At 43.3% G+C, this 21,993-nt stretch overlaps 1 protein-coding gene across 4 annotated transcripts in view; it reads right to left on the minus strand.

Moving 5' to 3' along the window:
• PTPN13 (protein tyrosine phosphatase non-receptor type 13) overlaps nt 1-5,425 on the minus strand; it is a 235,606-nt gene extending 230,181 nt beyond the window's left edge. For 3 of the 4 annotated variants that reach the window (XM_043971899.1, XM_043971897.1, XM_043971896.1), the window contains exon 1: nt 4,690-4,764. The gene's annotated coding sequence lies outside the window, so the exon portion shown is untranslated. Of the gene's footprint in view, nt 1-4,689; nt 4,765-5,334 lie in introns of those variants that run through there. The other variant, XM_043971895.1, reaches the window with a different exon arrangement.
• Between the last annotated feature and the right edge of the window lie 16,568 nt (nt 5,426-21,993).

Below are 21,993 nucleotides of genomic sequence, written 5' to 3' on the forward strand. Positions count from 1 at the left end.
CTTTCCATTATATTTATGCAAAAGCATCTATATAGCAAAGGTTTGCAAAGAAAGCAGTTTTACAAATATTATCCTATTTTATCCACACAATAACCATGGGAGGCAGATGCTATTATCATCCCCATTTTTACAAATCAGAAAATTAAGAAAGACTGAGAAAAACAGGTTAAATAACTCTCTGAGGTCACGCAAATAGTGTAAGGCTGGATTTAAATTCTATGTTGTGTGGTCTATCCACTATATCACCTAGAATTACAATGGAAACCAATTATATTCAAATAATAATAATTATAATTTTTTAATAAAAGAACAAGTTCAGGGAGCCCTGGTTAATAACCCCTGATCTAGTCCAACCCCCTCATTTTTACAATTGAGGAAACCCATGCTTACAGAGATGAAGTAATTTGCCTACAAACAAGCAGGTAGTAAAATTTAGAAGCAGGATCTGGCCTTACTTCCTCTCATACTATCATCAGTACTCCAACCACTACTCTAGGAAAGTCCCATCTGATGTGTCTTGGACCCTGCAAGTTCTTGGTCTCTACCTACCAGATTCCATTTGCTGACAGAAACCAACAGGGCAGGACAGGATAGAACAGGATATGTAGTTTGCAGATGACTGGTACTGCACAGATAGGAATCTCCCAGATGTTTTCATTTTCCCCTCAGACCTGGAATGTTGGAATCACTCCACCAATTACTCCCTCCCCTGCATCTCTCTCCGCCACCCCCCTTCCATGGCTTATGGACAGCATGGTAGATCTGACAGTAACCAAGGAGGTAGTGAAGTTTAACTTACTTCATTCAGAGTTCTTGTATTTAATATTTAACTAACAAAAGCATGTCTTCTCTATCTGGTTCTTTATTTACTAAATCTGGGGAAAAAATCCTTTATTAGCACAAAAGGTATTTATTTACCCCATGTTTCCAGTGAGACTACTGCTGAAAGAATGGGAAATCTCACAGCATTAATCTCATGCTTCTCCTTCATACCCTACCTAATCTGACCAAAAACTTCTTAGCCCTATTCCTATCTGTCAGCCCTTGTGCATAAGTAGTATGAACTCATGCCAGCCACAAATTGAGTACAGTGGGTAAACTCATGGACACCAAAGGTCTCATGTGTGGAAAAGGTGCAATCGGGGCAGCTAGGTGGCACAGTGGATAAAGCACCGGCCCTGGATTCAGGAGTACCTGAGTTCAAATCCGGCCTCAGACACTTGACACTTAGTAGCTGTGTGACCCTGGGCAAGTCACTTAACCCCCATTGCCCCACAAAAAAAAAAAAAAAGAAAAGGAAAGGAAAAGGTGCAATCACTACTGCTTTAAATCATTTGGTTAAATTTTTTTGCAAACTTCAAAATGTACTCATTTAAGAATAAGGCTCTTCCCAATGGACAAATAGTCAATAGAAATGAATATGTAGCATTTCTTTACTCTTAAAAAAAAATCCAAGCTCCATACCATGTGCTCCAAATCACAAATAATTAGAAAACTGTGAATTAAAGCAACTCTTGAGATTATTTTATAATCATCAGATTGGTAAAGGTGACTGACAAAAAGGAGACCATGTTGGAGGGATTGTGGGAAAAGAGGAACACAGATGCATGGTAGAACAGAAAATTGGTCCCATTATTCTGGGGGGGGGGAATTGGAACTGTGTCCCCCAAAATTACTAAAATGTGTTTACCCTATGACCCAAAGATACCACCCCTAGGTCTATGTCTCAAAGAGGTCAAATAAAGAGGAAAAGGTCCTATAAATATAAAAATATTTGTAGTGGGCATGTTTATAGTGGTAAAGAACTGGAAACTAAGCACATGCCCACCGACTGAGGAATGGCTGAATAAAATATGGTATATGAATATATGGAATATTATAAGAATTGATAGAGAGGAAATTGAGACAGTTTCAGGGAAACCTGAGGAAATACGTATGAAATGATGCAGAGTGAAATGAACCAAAATTACAATTTATACTATAACAACATTGTAAAAGTGAAGGCTTTTGTAAGCCTTAATTCTAATCAATCCAATGATAAGCCATGATTCCGAAGGACTGATGAATAATACAACTCATCTACTGACAAAAAAAAAAAAAAAGATGCACTCAATAAGCAGAATTTTTGGACACACTTTTGGTCAAGATGGAACTTTGTTTGGCTTGACTATGCATATTTGTGATGAGTTTTTTCTTTTCTTTTTCCCCAGGGAGGAATCTGGTAGAAAAAAATAAATGTTCCATAACTGAAAAAAATGTAATTACAAAATTTTAAATGAGGCAATCCTAAATGCATCAATTTTTATTGTGGTTTGAATGAAATAATTGGTCATTAAACCCAAACTAGATCAGTTTATTTTTCCTTCTCTAAATTTTTTTACCTTGTGGACTATCTTAAGCACTAGGTTAACCAAACCATCCCCAGGAGGTAGCATCTATAGCTGAGGTCCTGAAACTGGGTTCTGTGAACTTTTTATTAATATCTTGTTAACTGTACCTCAATATAATTTGCCTCACTTATAATTCTATGTACTTTATCTTGTGCATTTACCAGTATTATTGTGAGAAACGGTTGGTGGGATTTCCCAGACTGCAAAGGAGTCCATGCCACACACACAAAAAGAACCCCTCATCTATAGGATCGAGGGTACTGTGCATTTTTGACTGTGGAAGGAGCTGAAAAGAATTACTCAGGGTCACTAAAGGGCAAGGTTGAAGGCAAAAAGATGCAGTTTCCCCCTCCCATCACATGCTTGTACCTGGAACCAACCAAGAGTTTGATGTCCTCTCCGTCTTAACAATTTTCCCTTAGGTTCCTAAAAGTTGACTATTTTGCTAACTATATTATTTACCAAACACACCTGAATTTTTAGCAATCTGTTTAAATGGACCAATTGAAGAAGATAGTCCACGAAGACAAGTATACAATGAAGGGTTGGATGAAATTATCTTAAAAGTCCCTTCCAGCTAGCTGTAAATACTAGCTGACCTATCTCCCTTACCCAACTGCCTAATCTCCTAGAAGTCAGTGACTATTTAATTTCTCTTTGTACCCTGCGGACAGTTTCTGACTTATAGCACAAACAAATTAAGAAAAAGTCCAAATTGTGAACAGCCTTGTTTTCACATTGCTTTATGCAGCATTTGTTTCATCAAAGCCTATTTATGAAAATTGGGAAACAGCAAATTGGGAGCACAAGTACAGGATGGGGGAGAAAGCTAAGTTCTAAACTCGAGCAGGGAGAATAAAACAAAACAAAACAAAACAATGACGACAACCACAATCAAAACCCCACCGACAGCTCTGTGAATCTACAGAAGTAACATGTACACTGGGAAAACAAAAGCAGATGTTGTTATAATTTTCCACCACATAACCACTGCAATCTAAGAATGTACACGCAAACTTCTGGAAACACATCATCCGGAATTTGGGGAATCACAAACGCTTACCGAATTGCGTATTTCAGAACGCCTTTTCCTTTTACGATCGTTTCTCTCCACCACTTAGAACACACTCTAAGCTGTCTAGATAAAAATGAAAATCCTGCTAATCAGTTCCCAACCCGCCTCAGCCCACAGTTTTTGAAGTCCTACATTTTGTTTAGGTCCCCGCCTTGAAAACAAACCCAGTTGCCCCATTTTCTCCCGTAAACAGAACAGAGACTCCTCTGAACCCGCGGCAGCTCTGTATGAAGTCACCGCGTTTGTTGTTTCAAACATGCAATTAAAAGAAAATGACACAGACGATCCAGGAGATTAGTTGGCGAAGTGTGGAGGTGTAGATCCTATGGATAACGCCCATGCAGGCGGTATTCCTGCAAGTCTATCCACCAGCAGGCGATAGGATTTCCAATCCCATCCCCCCCACCCTCCACCCCACCCCACCCCACCCCCGGCTCTCCGTCCCCTGCCCCTTCTGCATCCCGGATACCGCGGGGCATCTCTGCGGGAGTTTCGGAACTTGGAGCTAACTTCGAACCCTTTCCCGTTTTCTCTGGTGCCGCATAATGCCATAAACCCCGGGGAGGGGACCAGGGGGAAGGGGTGGGGGTGGGGGGGTAGATCCCGCTCTCTTTCGAGGGTCCGAGGCAAAGAAAAAGAAGAAAGCCACTGGCACGCCGTGGACGCGTCCCTCTGCCTCCCTCCTCGGCGACCACCTCCTCCGGAGGCCGCTAGCCCGGCCACCCCCGCGATCGCTTACGGGAAGCAGATGCAGAGGGGGGGGCCCAGAGCTGCAGACCCGGCTCCCCCCGGTCCCCCCGCAGTGTCCCCCCGCAGCATCCCTCCCTTCCACCGCACAATCCCCAACTCTCCGCCCAAATCTGCTCCGAGAGAGATGAGAAACTTGCCCAGAGTCCACGCCACTACCTCGCCCCACCCCCACCTACTAAAGCCATTCTTCCCTCCCCCCTCGCTTCACCCTCCTCCATCTCCTCCCCCCCCCCCCGTCCCGCCATCCCCCCAGTTCGGAGGGCCCAGAGAAGTCCCTTCCAGCGGGGCAGCGCGAGGGGCGAGTCCTCGGCGCGGAGATGGCCCCGGGAGGAGGGAGAAGAGAAGGAAAGAGGCGGGGGGCTTCTCCTTCCAACTATAGTGGAGGACACGAGAGAGCCCAGGAAGTTGGGTAACTTGCCCCAGTTCCGGAGGGAGGGTTAATATCAGTCGCTGTACCCCGCGCCCCGCACTTACCGGCCCGTCCGAGGACGCTCTGCGGCGGCCCGAGCGCAAGGGGACGGAGTGCTCCGCAGCCCCGGCGGGGAGGGGGCGGTGCGGCCAGCGGGCGGCCAGGGGCGCGGGGGGCGGCTGCAGGCGGCGGCCGAGACGATCAGGAGAGGAGCCCGGGGAGAGGGAGCAGGGGAACAGCATCTCCTTCTCGTCGCCCCAATCTCGGAAGCCCCTCTCCCCGAAGCGGACGCGGAGGGCGCTACCCTGGGTCCCGCCGCCCGCTGCTACGGCCCCGCGGTGCAGCGCGGAGCCCGAGCAGGCTGTCCAGGGGCCCCCAGTGCCCGCATCGGGGCCAGCTCCAGGCGCCGCCGCCGCCGCCACCGCCCTCGACCCCGCCCCGCCCCGCTGTCACTCAGCCGAGCACGCCCAGACTCCAGGGAGCCCCGCCCCGCCTCCTGGGCCCCGGCCCGGCCCGGGCCTCCCTCTCGGGGGTTCCGAGGCCGGTCCTAGGGGGCGCGGGGAGCGCGCCTGCAGACCCCGTCCCAGCTCGGCGCCTTGGGGGCCTCTAGACCTCGCCGGTGCCTTCCGCCTCTCCCCGTCTCGGACGGAACTACGGCCCATACATCAGGCGGGATGTTCCCTAAAACTCACCTCTGCCCCTCGGCTCACCTTTAAACCGGGGTTCTGGAGCAGCGTTCTCCAAGATCCCTAGGATTCTGTGACCTCCTGGACGAGCCTCTGAGTACTAGCGGTGGGAGGGACACCCGACACGTACTGGGGGAGGGCAGCGACTGGGGGACTAGACTGTGGAGCCTTGGGAAGAAGACGCAAAGGAAGAGGTGAGAGAAGAAGCCAGAGGTGGTACCACGACTTGGACTTTAAATTCCCACCAAGAAAATCGAGAAACCGAAACAATCCACAAAGTCTTTATTTAGCACCTACTAAGTGCCCTCAAAGACGAAAATAGGACAGTCTCTTTCTCTCTTTCTCCGGGAAGTTAGCATTCTATTAGGGGGACACTGCACCTTCGCAGGTAGGTAAATACAGGTGTAAAGGGGGCATGGAGCATGCTCAGATTTGCACTTCCTGGTGGGTTACACCAAGTATGAACACATAGTCCCTGCCTGCTTCCAGTGTGAATCCTGGGGGCCCGCTTCCAGCTTTGTTTGACCCTGGGGTTTCGGTGAGAGAAGACATACTCCCTAAAAGGCAGCTGAACTGGAAGAACTCTGAAAATAAAGAACTTTCTGAGGGCAAAGCAAGAGGGCTGACTGCAAGAAGGGGCAACTGCCCTGTCTCCCACCAGGACCCCATCGAGCAAGAACAAACCCCTGATTTTCTGTGTGTGTTTGCTTTTAGACAGATGAGTATCCCATGATGGATGTGTTCAGGACTGACAGTCACCTTGTGTGTTCTGAAATTTCTGACAGTTCTGGGAAGCCTTCAACGGCTGTTGTTAACAGTGGCTGACCGGTGGCTGATGACTAGAGACGTTTATGTATCAGAAAGAGCTGCTGTTAGAAAGATCGAGCTTTACTATTTGATTGGACGGAGCTCAGCACAGGTGAAAGGTAAATTACTTAATTAGTAATATTGTAAAACATTCTTTTAAAAAAATTTATTGTTGTTTTTATATTACAAAGATTTATATATTATTCACTTTATGAGAGGTCTAGTAACAAATTATAACAGTTAAGTAAAACCAGTGACTTCATCAGAAAGTGTATACATTTCATCTTTTCCCATCACATACCTCTCTATTTTTTTAAATGAAAAGAAATCCATTTTTTCTCCCACTCCCTATCCCATTGGGAAAAGAGAAAAAAAAAAGAACAATTTTCTTGTAACAAATATGTATAATCAAACAAAACAAATTCCCAAATGGCTGTATACAAAAATATATATCTCATTCTGCATCCTCAGTCTATCATCTGTTTCCTTATTGGTCATCTGAAATCATGAATGGTGATTGTATTGATCATAGTTATTACAGCTTTCAAAGTTGTTTGTATTTAAAGTATTATGTATAAGGTTCTGGTCCTGCTTATTTCATGCTTCAGTAGTTTACAAAAGTCCTCAAAAGTGTTCATCTTTCTAATGCGATATCTATAGCATTGATATTATAATACAAACTTGTCTAATGCTTACTTCACGATGCATCAGAATATGTGGCTTTCTCATTCTTTGAAATAATTTATTTCCTCATTTCTTACAGCACAATAACACTTCCTCATATTCATAAATCACAGTTTACACAGCCATTCCTCAATTGATGGATATCTCCTTAATATTCAGTTTTTTGCCACCACAAAAAGAGCTACTATAAATAGTTTTGTACTTAAAAGATCTTTTTCTCATTCCTTAATCTCTTTTGGATACAGGCCTAGTTGCAATGATATAGCTGGGTCAAAGATACATTTTGAATATAATTCCAAATGATGTTCCAGATTATCTTCCCATGAGAGGACCACCAATAGTGTATCAATATTCCTGTTTTCCCACAGGCCCTCCAAAGTTTATGATTTTCTTTTTCTTTATTTTTTGGGGGGTAATCTTTGCTACTCTCATGTGTGTAAAGTAGAATCTCAGAATTGCTTTTATTTCCATTTCTCTAATTAGTAGTGCATTGGAACATTTTTTTTTTCATATGGCTAAAGATAGCTTGCTCCCTTGAGAACTGTCCCTATGAATTAAGGAATGGCTCCTTTTCTTATGAATTTGAATCAGTCCTTATATATCTTGCAAATGAGACCTTTAGCAAAAAAAAAAAAACTTGCAGCAGTTTTCCCAGTTAGTTGTTTCCTTTTTAATCTTAATTTTATTAGATTTGTTTGTGCAAAAACTTGTAAATTTTATATAATTAAAATTATCCTTTTTATCTTCTGTGACCCTCTATTTCTTGTTCATAAATTTTTCTCCTATTCATGGATCTAATGGGTCATTTCTGTGTTATATTCTTATTAGGCTTAAATATTAGCCTCTATGCCAAAGGTAAGCATAATTATTAGTTATTTAGATCCCGTTAATTGTGTTAATGTTTGATGCAATTCTTCCATTTTAGCATTTCTGTTTAATAATTAACTACCTGTCCCATACCTGATTCCTATCATACTGTACTTTGAATACTTCTTTTAACTTCACCCTTTTTAAGGATGAGTTAGACCAGTGAACCATATAACTGTTACTAAAATTGACATCATCCCTGCTTCCCCTAGATAAGCTACTTAATGAGCTAAAGAATTTGAAAATGGGGGCCTTGATCCCCCAATTAGAGATTTCCCAATTAGGCTTCCTCAGGACCCAACCTGATTCACAAATAAAAATAGGTGGGGAGGGAGTGGAACCAGGATGATGGAATAGCTGGAAGAAGTCCAGTGAACTCCTTATGCTTAACACTGCAGTACAGGGAGAGGCTGTGTAGCAGGGTAGTAAGGGGGTATCCCAGATTCAGCACAGAGAAACCTAAACCTGTGTAGGGTATGGAAACAACTTTGCCCCTCAGAACCCAGTTCCAGGTCACAGATCCAGGGTGGAATGAGGAGGGGACTTCTACCAAGGAGTAGCTTTCAGGGATAAGGATCCTTCAAAGACCCTAGGTTGTGTGGCTCAGACCTCAGGAGTTGAGTGGAGTCTCAGCTTCAGCCTCCAGCCCAGTCTGAAGCCTCCCCAAGAATCACCAGGGCTGGAATCTCAAACTGAAGGGGAGCCTGCAATTCACCCCTTTGAGCCAGCAGAAGTTCCCAGAAGGCTGATAGGGGCCAAGGGCATCAGTATTCATAAAGCCAAACCCAGGTCAGGGGCTTGTAGATTCTAAGTATATAGACAAAGAGATGAATAGGAGAGAAACTGTAGTGCAAGTGACAGAACTTGGCAATTGACTGTATATGTTAGATGGAGTTAAGGTGACTTGAAAGATGATGATGCCTTGGACAGAAATAGGGAAGTTTGGAAGAGAGGTGGGGTTTTTTGGGAAATAAAATGAGTTTGTTATGCCCATGGGGGAACCAAGTAGAAATGTTTATAAGGTTGTTGGGAATTTCTAAGACTAGACAGAAAAGATGGGCTAGATCTATTGAATCAGGGCATCATCCTATTCACATTCCTTATGCTATTCCTTTATGTGGCCCAAAACAACCTCTAACAAATTTTATTAAGCTGGAAAAAATTCCAATATGGACAGTTTTCTAAGAGGCAGTCTGGCTACATTCAGAGAGACTTATCACCAGAATGTTGGTCACCAAGTGATATATTTAAAGGTGAATATGCATATCATTGATAGCAGCTAGGTAGCACAAGCAGATAGAGCAGAAGATGTGGAAGCAGGAAGAGTCACATTCATAAATTCAGATCTGGTGTCAGACACTTACTAGCTGTGTGACCCTGGGTAAGTCACTTAACCCTTTTTGCCTCAGTTCCTTATCTGTAAAACGAGCTGGAGAAGGAAATGGCAAACCACTCCAATATCTTTGCCAAAAAAAGCTCCCACCAAACCCAGATGGGGTAATGTAGGGTTAGACACACCTAAAATGACTGAAAAACAAATTGAGGTCAAGGAACAATTGAAATATTGAAGTAGTACTGGGTCTCCAAGCAGCATGACCTATTGTTCCTTCATTACCAAAGAGGCCCATGACATTGGGGTGATGTCATGACCTTCAGTGTAGTTGGATTTAAGTAAGGGAGGGCTGTGCAAGGTCACCAGCATCACTCTCTCCTCCAGAGCCTTTTGGGTCCAGTGGTAAGATATATATCAGGATGACTGGAGATGGCCTCAAATGTTTAAGGCAATTGGGGTTGACTTGCCCACAGTCACACAGCTAGTAAGTGTCTGAGGTGAGATTTGAACTCCCAACTTCAGGGCCAGTGCTCTATCCATTATGCCACCTAACTGGCCCCCTCAGCAAGACCTGAGTTTGAATTTGACTTCAGACTAGCTGTATGATCCTGGGCAAGACACTTAAAGTCATTGATTCTTTGTTTCCCTGTCTTCAAAATAAAGGGCTCAGTGGCTTCTAAGATCTCTTCCAGACATAAATGTATGATCGCTATGCTTTTACATTGAGTTGCCTACGTGTCTAATGAGCTTCTTCCTAAACTTCCACCTTGCAGAACCCATGCCTTGCTTTAAAATCCCTCCTACACAACGCTTTTGTTGATAGCCCAGCTGTTAAGTGATCTCCCCCTCCTGAAACTACTACGTATATTCCTTTACACATACTTTTCTCCTGAACACTCTTTCCCCTCCAGGTTTTAGTGACACTGTTCTCCTGCTTCTCCCACTTACTGGAACAATCTCTCTCCTGTCTTGGCTGTTCCCCAAAGCTTTGTCCTGTCTCTTCCTTTCTGTGCTAACTCACAGAACGATCCCATCAGCTTGTCTGGATTCAGTGATCATTTCTACACAGATAATTCTAGGATTCAAACAATCAACTGAAAAAAAGCATTTATTAAACACTATGGGATTAAAAGAAAAGCAGAAAACATCATCCCTGCCTCAAAAAGCTCACATTCTAGTGGAGAAGACAACATAAAAGCAATGGTGTAGAAGATACATAAATCCCAGAGGAATTTTCTTTCTTACAGACAGTAGGCTTTGAGCTGAAGTTTGAAGTGTCAGAGGTGAGGAAGGAGAGCATTCTTGGCATGGGCTAACCAGTTGTCCTAAGGAAATAGGGGATGGGGGTCCTTAGGTATTCCTCTTTAAAGAATTTCACCCCGGGAAGCTAGGTGGCGCAGTGGATAAAGCACTGACCCTGGATTCAGGAGGACCTGAGTTCAAATTTGGCCTCAGACACTGGACCCTTAGCTGTGTGACCCTGGGCAAGTCACTTAACCCTCATTGCCTGGCCAAAAAAAAAAAATACTTACACCCTCTTCTATACAATCTAATTAGAATAAAATAGTCTTTTATTTGGGCGCTAGAGAAAGTGACCAAGAAGGAAGTCAAAGACTTCCCTTAAGGGGAGAAAATGGTTTAGAGACAACATGATTCTCTGAGGTGCATTTTTGCTTGAACAGAAGAAAGGGAAAAGTTTTTGAGAATGGATGGTGGGGCAGCTAGGTGGCGCAGTGGATAAAGCACCAGCCCTGGATTCAGGAGTACACGAGTTCAAATTTGGCCTCAGACACTTGACACTTACTAGCTGTGTCACCTTGGGCAAGTCACTTAACCCCCATTGGCCCACAAAAGAAAAAGAAAAAAAAAGAAAGAGAATGGATGGGATAACCACCTGACTATAGAAAGTTCCCTTTGGGGGTGAATGAGAGGGTGGTCCTGACTTCTAGAATGCCAAATGGCTTATCTCCCTTACTTGTTAGGTGTGTGAGTCCTTTAGTTTAGCTTCTCAAGGAGAGTTAGCCCAGACCCATACATATCACAGTGAAAAGGCTTCATATGAAATGTCTCCGGTGAGGAAGACCAGCATTGCTATATTATAGAGCTCATGGAGGGGAGAAAAGTTTAAGAAATGAGGAAAATTACTATTATGCTAATGTTTTACATGGTTGCACATGTATAATAACCTATATCAGATTGCTTACCATCTCAGAGAGGGAAGAGAGGAAGGGAGAGAGAAAAACTGGAACTCAAAACTTTTTTTTTTAATATTAAAAATTGTTTTACCACGTAACTGGGGAAAATATTCTTTAAAAATCAATTGTATGCTATACCATTAATAATTAGTATCACTCTGTAATTCATCCTATTCCTCATTTTGTCAAATCCTATCTTTCAATCTAGCTAAAAAGACAGATTTTCACAGTCCCAGTGTGGTTGAAAAATGTGTTCATTCCTACCCCTGGGGACATATGCTAGCTAATCTGTCTAACCAGGGACCCTTGCTTCCTTTACTCAAGGAACAAAGAACCAGTTTAGGCTGGGCTTCTCCCCAGGGGACTGTTCTCCTTGTCCTGGCCTTTTTTTTTTTTTTTTTTTTGCGGGGCAATGGGGGTAAAGTGACTTGCCCAGGGTCACACAGCTAGTAAGTGTCAAGTATCTGAGACCGGATTTGAACTCAGGTACTCCTGAATTCAGGGCCGGTGCTTTATCCACTGTCCTGGCCTTTTCTACTCAAAGTTAGGGCAGATTTGATCTCCCAGGAGAAGGCTGATTGGGGGGATCTGGAATGGGGTGGTACTGATTTTTCTGCCAAGATTATTTGAGGCAGGTGAGGCCCATAAAAGCAATTAGCATTCCTAGATTGTCAGAGAGGGGCGTGATCAACCACACCTGAAGGCAAATCCACTTTTCCAGTGGCTACTGATCCTTAGACTTTTCAACTACCTCCCTCCTCTCTCCTTTGGGGTCTCTAAGTATGGTCTTTTCTGGTACCACCCACCTTCAGAGGGCCATCTGAACCATGTTATTAATAAACCAATCAGCCATTTTATTAACAGGCTGTTAATAACCTTATCTTGCCTCAGTTTGCCTCAGTGTCATTCTGCTTGCCACAGAAGACTGCATCACCAAATGCCCTTAAGACATCTCAAACTGCATATGCATATGGCCTAAAACAGAAATCATTCTCTCTCCCCCCAAAATCTTCTCCTTTTGCTGACTTTTCTAATACTTGTCAAATGCTTTATCCTACCTCCAGTCTTCAGGGCTCCCAGCTTTGGTATCATCCTGCACTCTCACCTTGCATATACAGTCTTTTGGCTAATCTTGTCATTTCTTCCTTCACAACAACTCTCATATATGGACCTTTCTCTCCAAACACAGTTGCAGGCCTTCATCATCTCACACTTGGACTATAGCGGTAAACCTCAGGTGACTCTGCTTGCCTCAAGGGTCTCCCTCCTCCAATCCAGCCTTCTCTCAGCTGCCTACTTGATAAACTCTACTTTACCTCTTACTCATTAACTAGGAGCAGCTAGGTGGAGAAATGGCCCTGAAGTTGGAAGGACCTGAGTTCAAATCTCACATCAAATGATCACTAGCTGTGTGACCCTGGGCAAGTCACTTAACTCCACTTGCTTTAAACATCAGGGGCAGGGCAGCTAGGTGGCACAGTGGATAGAGCACCAGCCCTGGATTCAAGAGGACCTGAGTTCAAATCCAGCCTCAGACACTTAACACTTACTAGCTGTGTGACCTTGGGCAAGTCACTTAACCCCAATTGCCTCACCAAAAAACAACATCAACAAAAAAAACAAAAACAAAAACATCAGGGGCCATCTCCAGTCATCCTGATGTGTGAGGTTAGCGACCTTGCACAGCCCTCCCTCACTTAAATCCAGTTTGCTGCATGGCATGACATCACCTCAATGTCATGGTCCTCTTTAAGAATGAAGGACAAGCAACAACTCATTAACTACCTGTTACCTCCAAGATCAAATAAAATATGTCTTTTGAAGCTTTTCAAAACCTGGTCACTTCCTACCTTTCCAATCATCTGTCTCCATGTATGTCTATGATCTCACTACATTATTTCACTTGAACGAAGTCATTTGCATATTATCTTTACCATTAGAATACCATTATTGAAGGCAGGGACTAGGTTTTTTCCCCCCTTTTTCTTTGTATTAGCAGGTAGCACAGTACTCACCACAAAGTAAGCACTTAATAAATACTCATTGATTGGAACCATAACTCCAGCATCAGCCTTCATGTCTACCAGAGTGACTATCTTTATTTTAGATTACAAGAATAAAAATACCATAATACATAAAGAGACTCTGATGATTGTCACAGGGGAAATTGGTGGTGTGGGGTCCTTAGGTATTCCTCTTTAAAGAATTACACCCTGGGGCGGGTGGGGGTGGGGGTGGAGCAGCTAGGTGGTACAATGGATAAAGCACCAGCCCTGGATTCAGGAGGACCAGAGTTCAAATCTGGCCTCAGACAGTGACCCTGGGCAAGTCACTTAACCCTCATTGTCCTGCCCCCCCCCAAAAAAAAACACAAGAAAGAATTATACCCTCTCGCACACAAATCCAATTAGAATAAAATAATCTTTTATTTAGGCACTAGAGAAGCGAGTCCAAGAGAGAAGTCAGGGACTTGGGACTTCTCTCTAGGGGAGATAGTTCAGAGAGACATGATTCTCTGGAATACCTATCTCCTCGAACAGGAGAAAAGCAAAAGTTTTTATAGATGGTAGATGGGGTGACTGGATGGGGTCACCACCTGACAATGGAAAGTTCCCTTTGGGTGTGGGGTGGTGGTCCTGACTTCTGGAGTTATCTTGGTCCCCTGCCTTGGATCAGTCAGCAGCCACACCTAATGGGCTTATCTCCCTTACTTGTTAGGTTTGTCCATCCTGAGAGCTGAGCTTCTCAAGAATTACCCCAGATCCATGTCCTTTAGCTGGACAGTTTAAACTTTAATAGTCCCAAATTCCTTGATATGTCCCAACCCCATAACATGATGTTTCTAAAAAGTACCAACTATCTCTTTGCAAACCTGCCTTCTAGTAACACAAATCCTGATACAGATTAAAATAAATGAAATCTGAAAATAGACACATGAACCCATTGACTGTGTTGGAATATTTATTAGAATTTCAGCCTGGGATTTAAAGGGAGAATCTCAGCCACCAGTGCACAAGACTGGTCAAATGAAGTGCATAGCCAAAAATGAAAGGAAAAGAAATGGATTAGTGTGCTAAGGGGACAGCCTGCTGGTAGCAGGCTCCCCTCCTTCTATCCCCTCAGAAGGCTATTATTAAGTGATATTCAAGGTCTTTTTCAAAGCCTAAATTTCTGTCACAACAGCATTTTGCTCTCTTAATTTTAATGGTCAATCTTCAAGTCATTTATAACCCAGTGAACTACCTAGAAAACTGATTAGAGATAAGACCTACTCTGGATCATGGGTCCCCACTGGGAAGAGATATGGGGTCCCAAATAAAACTCAGTCTCCAATCCAGTGGGCTCAGAAAACAGCATGGGTGGTCTTTGACCCTGACGGCGTAACTTAGAGTATTAGGAGGCAGTGAACTACAGTGGAAATAAGTTGATTCGAAGTCTGAGAACTAGTTTGAATCCCAATTCTATCACTACTCATATGACCTTAGACAAGCTATTAACCTTCCTGGGCAGGGGCAGCTAGGTGGCGCAGTAGATAGAGCACCAGTCCTGGATTCAGGAGGACCTGAGTTCAAATTCGGCCTCAGACACTTAACACTTACTAGCTGTGTGACCCTGGGCAAGTCACTTAACCCCAATTGCCTCACCAAAAAACAAACAAACAAATCTAAATACCTTCCTGTGCCTCAGTTTCTTCACCCGTAAAATGAAGAGATTGTCCTAGGCGACCTCTGAGGCCCTTCCCAGCTGTAAATCTATTATTTGAATTAGAGAGACTTATTTAGATTGTAGAGATCATGGAGATCCCTCTTCAGAACTGTCTTAAAATAGAGACAATTGGAATCCTGTACCCTTGTTAACCTACAATACGGCAGAGATCTAGCAAAATCTTAGGAAGCCTGTGTCCAGTCATTCAAGAAAGCAGCAAGTGCTTATTTATCACTTCCTAGGAAAGGCATGTTGGCACAGAGGATAAAATGCAGGACTTGGAACCTGGAAATCTTGGGTTCTGGCCTGGCTTCTTCTTGCCCCCAGGGTAAAAGGCTAATTTCTCTGTGTAGCATTCACCATCTGAGTCAGGCCTACTTTAATAACCAAACTGACCTACTTCCTCTTCCCTATACATGAGGCTCCATCTTCATTCTCTGTGCCTTTTCTTTTCTTTTCTTTTTTCCAGGGCATTGAGGGTTAAGTGACCGGCCCAGGGTCACACAGCTAGTAAGTGTCAAGTGTCTGAGGCCAAATTTGAACTCGGGTCCTCCTGAATCCAGGGCCGGTGCTTTATCCACTGTGTCACCTAGCTGCCCTTTCTCTGTGCCTTTTCATTGGCTACTCCACAGGTCAAGGAATGAACTCCCTCCCTCCCTCAGTCTGGTAGAATCCCTGGGTTCCTTCAAGCATTGGCTCAAGTGCAGGGGACCTCACCCCCTTGTCCCAGAGAGGTCTTTCCTGCTGCTAGAGTTAAACGGTTGGACCCTCCCTCCAAAAAGAAAAAAAGTCCCACCAAAAACCAACAGCTCTTTACCTTCTCTATGCTTTATATTTATATATGCATGCATAAATATGTATATGCATGTGATGAATAGATGCATATATTTGCATATATTGAATGAATATGTGTATGTATATATGTACATACGTATACACACGTTTCCTTTCATTAGAATACAAATCCTTGGGGACAGGAAGTATTTATTCTTTTTTGTCTCTGCATTTCTAGAGCCTAGCAAAATGCCTAGAAAATAGCCGACCCCTAATAGATACGTGTCAATTAAGTATAACAGCAGTTTCAGGAAAAGCAGTGGTTTAATAATGCGGGTTGTAGGAGGGAGGCTTCTTGGAGGTGGTGAAGATGGGCAGTGTTTGGATAGAAAGGAGTGTATTCCAGTGTTAAAAGAATGTCAAAACAAAAGATGTTAGTGTGCATTAGGAGGTACCCGCAGGACCAGATCAGAAGGTGTGTCTGGGGGAGGGAAGGAAAAGGGGAGGTGGTGGAGGGTGAGGCCAGATTTTGTTGGGTGTGGAAAAAAAAAATTATTCCTCCTAGGCTCCTAAGAATAATAATGGTTGGCTTTTATATAGTGTTTCTCTGTGCTCCAGCTACTTTCACATACATTATCTTGGTTCCCATCAACACCCAGGTGAGGTAAGTAACGTCCTTGCTGCTCTTTTACAAATGAGGTAACTGAACCTCCGAGTACTTCCCAAGGTCACAAATGTAAAGTTACCAATCTATGATTTCAATTCCTTCTTTAAGACTCCTAGTCCAGGATCCTTTGCATGATACCACTGCCAGTTCACCAACATTCCTGAACTTCAGTGACCAGTTAGTTGCCCATCCAATCAGATCCAGTCAGAGTGCAACAGTTCATCTAACTCACTTTCATAACCATCATAATTCAAAGCAAAGTTTAGCCAATTTTCCACTTAATGACAAATTAATGAAAGCAAAAGCCTTCAGGGATCACCAATCCCTACGTTTGCTACTGTTTAAAATGGAAAACAAAATAACAAAAAACCACCCAAATCAAAGGGGGGAGGAGCATTTTTATGTGACACCCATAACTTATATAAGGGTTTTATAGTTTGCAAATCACTTTTTATCCTCATACCAACCTTATAAGATAGGTGTTACTGTTATTACCATTTCAAAATTTTTCTTTTGTCTAGGAAATGGGGGTTGAGTGACTTGCCCAGGGTAGCTAGTAAGTGTCAAATGTCAGTTTGCATTTGAACTCAGGTCCTCCTGACTCTAGAGCTGGTGCTCTATCCACTGTGCCACCCAGCTTCCCCCTTTGTCATTTTTAGATGAAGAAACTGATGCCAGAGGGTGATGTGAGATGATGAAAAGGGGAGAAGGGGAAGGTCTAAGTAAATAGCCTTAATTTTTTTTTTCAGTGAGGAATGAATGAAAGTCTTCATCTGAGAGAGTAAAGGAACAGGATGCACTGGGAGGCCCCAGGAGCAATGAAAGGGCTAGGACTAAGATGCTACAGTGAGTGGGCTAGCTCACAACTGAAGATGTAAAATAATTGTCTTGTTCCATTAAAAGTCCAGTTGAGATTATGAATTATTTGAATTTATGAAGTATAAATTTATAGTGTGTAGGCATTAAAATTAGCCTCAGACTCGCGGAGCAGAGCTGCCCCTCCCCCTCCGATTCAGCTGCCAAGCTGAGAAGCCCCATGGGCCTTAGGGAACACCAAGCTGGAGGACTGGGGAAAGCCCCAGTTCCCTCTGCCCTAAGGGGTTCTACCCCAGAGATCTTGGGCTAGCCCTGGCTGCGGCCCTGGGCATGGCCTGTGCAGAGGTCCCAGGTGTGTAGCAGTGGGCACAGGCCCCTCGAGCCCTGGGTGTGGTGCACACTGCTGCACATGCCGAATTAGCTTGTCGTATGCGGGGCTCAGGGATCCCGAGGTTTGAGGGGAGAGAAGGGATATATAGCTTGGGAGGTAGAGACACTGAGAGGCCCGTGAGAAAAGAAGCACTTGGGGGGGGTCATTGTGACAGTACAGAAAGGGGGGTCGCTACGGTAGTGAGAGAGAAATTAAAGAGTGAAGCAAAGGGCTTTCCAGTTAGAAGGCAGAGAGAAGGGGACTGAGAGACCGGATGGAGAGAGGAGGACACTAAGAAAGTTGAAGGCAAGGCAAAGAGTAAGCACAAGCAGCGGCAGGAGAGAGATGCGCCAGAAAGCAGTCACGTTGTACATTTTATTTTCCTATATTCTTATTTCTGAATTGTTTCATATAAACAAACCCTGCTTTGATTATTAAAAATAAAAAAGGCTGGGGCAGCTAGGTGGTGCAGTGGATAAAGCACCGGCCCTGGATTCAGGAGCACTTGAGTTCAAATCCAACATTAGACACTTGACACTTACTAGTTGTGTGACCCTGGGCAGGTCACTTAACCCCCACTGCCTTGCAAAAATTAAAAAAAAAAAATTTAGGGGCAGCTAGATGGCACAGTGGATAGAGCACCGGCCCTGGATTCAGGAGTACCTGAGCTCAAATCCGGCCTCAGACACTTAACACTTACTAGCTGTGTGACCCTGGGCAAGTCACTTAACCTCAATTGCCTCACTAAAATAAATAAATAAATAAATAATAAAAGAGGCTGTTTGCTTATCAATTTGGGAGGAGTAGTGTGGAGAAAATTTTGAATGACCCTAACAAACTGGCTTAGGAAATTAATAGCAGTCAGATAGCCAGCCAGTCAAAAGTCCTCAGATTAGGGCCCAGTAAGTAATAATATTTTTACATTTCAATGGCGACCATGAAGGGACTTATGGCCCAATTATAATTTTTCATATAGCCCACGGTTACAAAATTTACAGATTAGTTAATTTTTTTTTACAAGTGGACCCAATTAGTACAGTTTATCTAGCTCTATTCAGCAGCATGTGAATAGGAATGAAAGATGGTGAAGTTGGGGTTTCACAAACCAGGATTAATGATAAAACAAGGGGCAGCTAGATTGCTCAGTGAATAGGGAGCCAGGTTTGGAATCAGCAAGACCTGCCTTCAAATCCAGCCTCAGATACTTAGTGGTGTGACCCTAAGAAAGTCACTTCACCCTATTTGCCTCAGTTTCTTCTTCTGTAATAAAATGAACTGGAGGAAGAAATGGCAAACCACCCCAGTATCTTTGACAAGAAAACCCCATGGACAGTGTTGTCCACAGGGTCAGGAAGAGTTTACATAACTAAAAAACAAGAGATTGAAGTGTAATGGATGCTGTAGAATTGAACTGACTCATTAAAGGGTGCTCTGTAGGTAACTGAGGAGGGGTTGAGGACTAGGTCATGGAAACTAAGTAGATTGAAAAACTGGGAAGTTAGGGTATGTGAAGAAATACCAATATGTGTGTAGAAATCCTCTAGGGGATGAGGAATGGGGGAGAGACTTTGAAACCATGAAGGAAGGAGAACATCCTGGACGTGAATGGATAGCTACCAGGATCTGGACTGGGTGATAAATTTGAATAGTGTAAACCTCAAAAGAGGAATAGTGGTTAAATGATGGTGGTAGAGGGAGAATCTGGAAGTGGCAATGGAGAGTAAGGAGCATTCCAATTCACCACCAGTGAGTTGGGGAGGAAGGGAATGAGTCAAAATACAACCAGTACTGGAAAGGGTAGACAAGCGTATACTATCAACAGGAAGGAGCCAGAGCTCAGTGAGTATATTAAAAAAAATGGAAAAAGTGAGAAAGGAAAAGTTTAAGATAAAGCAATTTGTTAACTATAGAGCCGGAATTCTAGAAAGTACTATGGAAGTGGTGGGTACATCTGGAATTATTTGATATTAATTAATCATCATAAATTCATTAAAACTATTCCTGTTATATCTTTAAATGACTGTTTTATGATTTTGACATATTTCATTGGTAGACATCTTTGGATACTAGAGGAAAGCCTTTAAGGCAACGTTTTGCTATATGAACTCAAATGCCTCCTCTAGTAAAACATAAAATAATTATGACAGGATCTTTGTTTACTACACTTTTCAATCAATTTTGTAAGTGTAAAGATGTGATCTGCTACAGATTATCATTTATGAAAGCTGACATATTCCCTCTCCTTATTTAGGGTACCTCAATGCATGCATAAAATATTCTTACACATTTCACTTTTCGGGCAAGTTTGACTGAGTGCTGACTTATCTTCCCCCAAATAGGAAAGGGGAGAATCTGATTCTTTTTAGACCATACCTTTCTGTTTCCACTGCATAACCTTGAAATGGCTTTTGGCCTCCACTCCCCATATGAAGATGGAAGGTTTGCCTAGGTCAACTGTGGTCTAAGACGCCAATGACCATGGCTCACTCTTTACCCTACTTGTGAATTTATAGCAATACACATGAAAGTTTCTGTTATTTTAGGAAGTTATAGATAAAAATTATTCATTTTAAAAATCACCACAATGAGATCCTCTTGCAGTCATGGAGCACTATGGGGGGGAAAAAAATCTTAGCATTTTGTATAGAGATTTAGATCTCTCATCTGGAGACAGGTAGCCAATGGTGTCTTCCATTTGCTTTTCCTGGCATGGAATAAATATATAGCCATGTAGGGCAAATAATTTATTATTGATCATAGATTTTTATATAAAACAATGATAAAATAGAAGTCATTTAATAAATAGTGAGAAAAAATCTATTGGAATGTGCCTGCTTCAGGGCAGCTAGGTGGCGCAGTGGATAAAACACTGGCCCTGGATTCAGGAGGACCTGAGTTCAAATCCAGCCTCAGACACTTGACAGCTTACTAGCTGTGTGACCCTGGGCAAGTCACTTAACCCTCATTGCCCCCACCAAAAAAAAAAAAAAAGAGTTAGAGGGGAAAGTGCCTGCTGACAGCAGGCAAAGGATAAAGAAACTTGGGAGGAATAAAACCATGTTTGACTTTCCCTCAATTCTTCAAGGTGAGGTCTGAGTTCTTTGTTCCAATTAGCAAAAGCCCTAGCTACTTAAACCAACCCACTAAATCCCGTAGCCCATGATATCTTTAGGGACCTGATCAGCTACTGCAAGAATACGCTCTCCTATCTGCTCTACCTCATTCATATGTTTCTCCTAGATAGCGGATCATTCAGCCTTTGTTTGAGGATCTCCAAGAAGGAGGAGCCTTTTTACCTCTCTAAGTTAACTATTTGGAAGTTTTTTCCAGACATTATACCTTATACCAAGGATTGTACTGACCATGTACATTCTCTGCTGTATCTAGTTGACGATTTGCTGGTTTGGGGGCTGCTTCCAGCAGTGTGATAATCCATTATGGACAGGACTTGACAGCAGATGCAGGAGAGGACTGGTGGCAAGGAGGACCCTCAGCAAATAGTTTAGCTTTGGGGCAGCTAGGTGGTGGAGGACCTGAGTTCAAATCTGGCCTCAGACACTTAACACTTACTAGCTGTGTGACCCTAGGCAAGTCACTTAACCCCAATTGCCTCACAAAAAAAAAAAATAGTTCAGCTTCTGCAAAGGAGAGCTTGACCCAAGCTTGGCTGTTTGGTCTAGACAGTACCAAGCAGAGGGAAGATGTTAAATAGGTAATGGGTGATGATGGGGCACACTCAGGACCCAAATGAAATTTGACTAGCCTGGGCTTCTCCCCAAAATGGAGGCACTGGGAGGAACTTGTCAATGGAAGAAGAAGCCAGGCATAGTGGAAGGATATTTGAAGGTGAGAAGATGGAAAGCTTGGGAGATTGGATGTTCCAGGATGAGAAGACCCCAGGTACCAAAGGAGGTTCCAAGGTGAGACTGCAGGTATGGTATTGAAGTCCTCAAAGTCAGAAGTAAGGGAGAAAAAGGAATGGAAAGAAGCAAAGAATGGAAAGAAGGAAGGAAGAAGGGAGGGAAGATGGGAGGGAGGAAGGAAGGGAGGGAGGGAGGGAGAAAAGGAGGGAGGGAAGGAGGGAAGGAGCCTACTCCACTTTAGGACAGTTCTAATTGTTAGGAAATTTTTCCTCATATTAATCCTAACTTGGCCTTTTTGCAACCTTAATTCACTGGGACCAAATACTGGAATGTTAAATATTCTACTCTAGTCCCAATAAGTCTGGTCCATCCTCCACATGTCAATTTTTCAGATACTTGAAGACTGGTTATCATATACCCCTGAGTCTTCAAAACATCCTCAGTTTCTTCAACTGATCAGAAACACAAATAGCCAACATGCCTTCATCAAAAACAGGTCATGACCAACAAGTTTTATTTCCTTTTTGGCTACTAGGCTCATAGATCAGGGTAATAATGTAGACATAGGATACTTAGATTTCAGGAACTAACTTGGACGAGCC

This window comes from Dromiciops gliroides, chromosome 6 (genome assembly GCF_019393635.1).
Source record: "Dromiciops gliroides isolate mDroGli1 chromosome 6, mDroGli1.pri, whole genome shotgun sequence".
Lineage (NCBI taxonomy): Eukaryota > Metazoa > Chordata > Mammalia > Microbiotheria > Microbiotheriidae > Dromiciops > Dromiciops gliroides.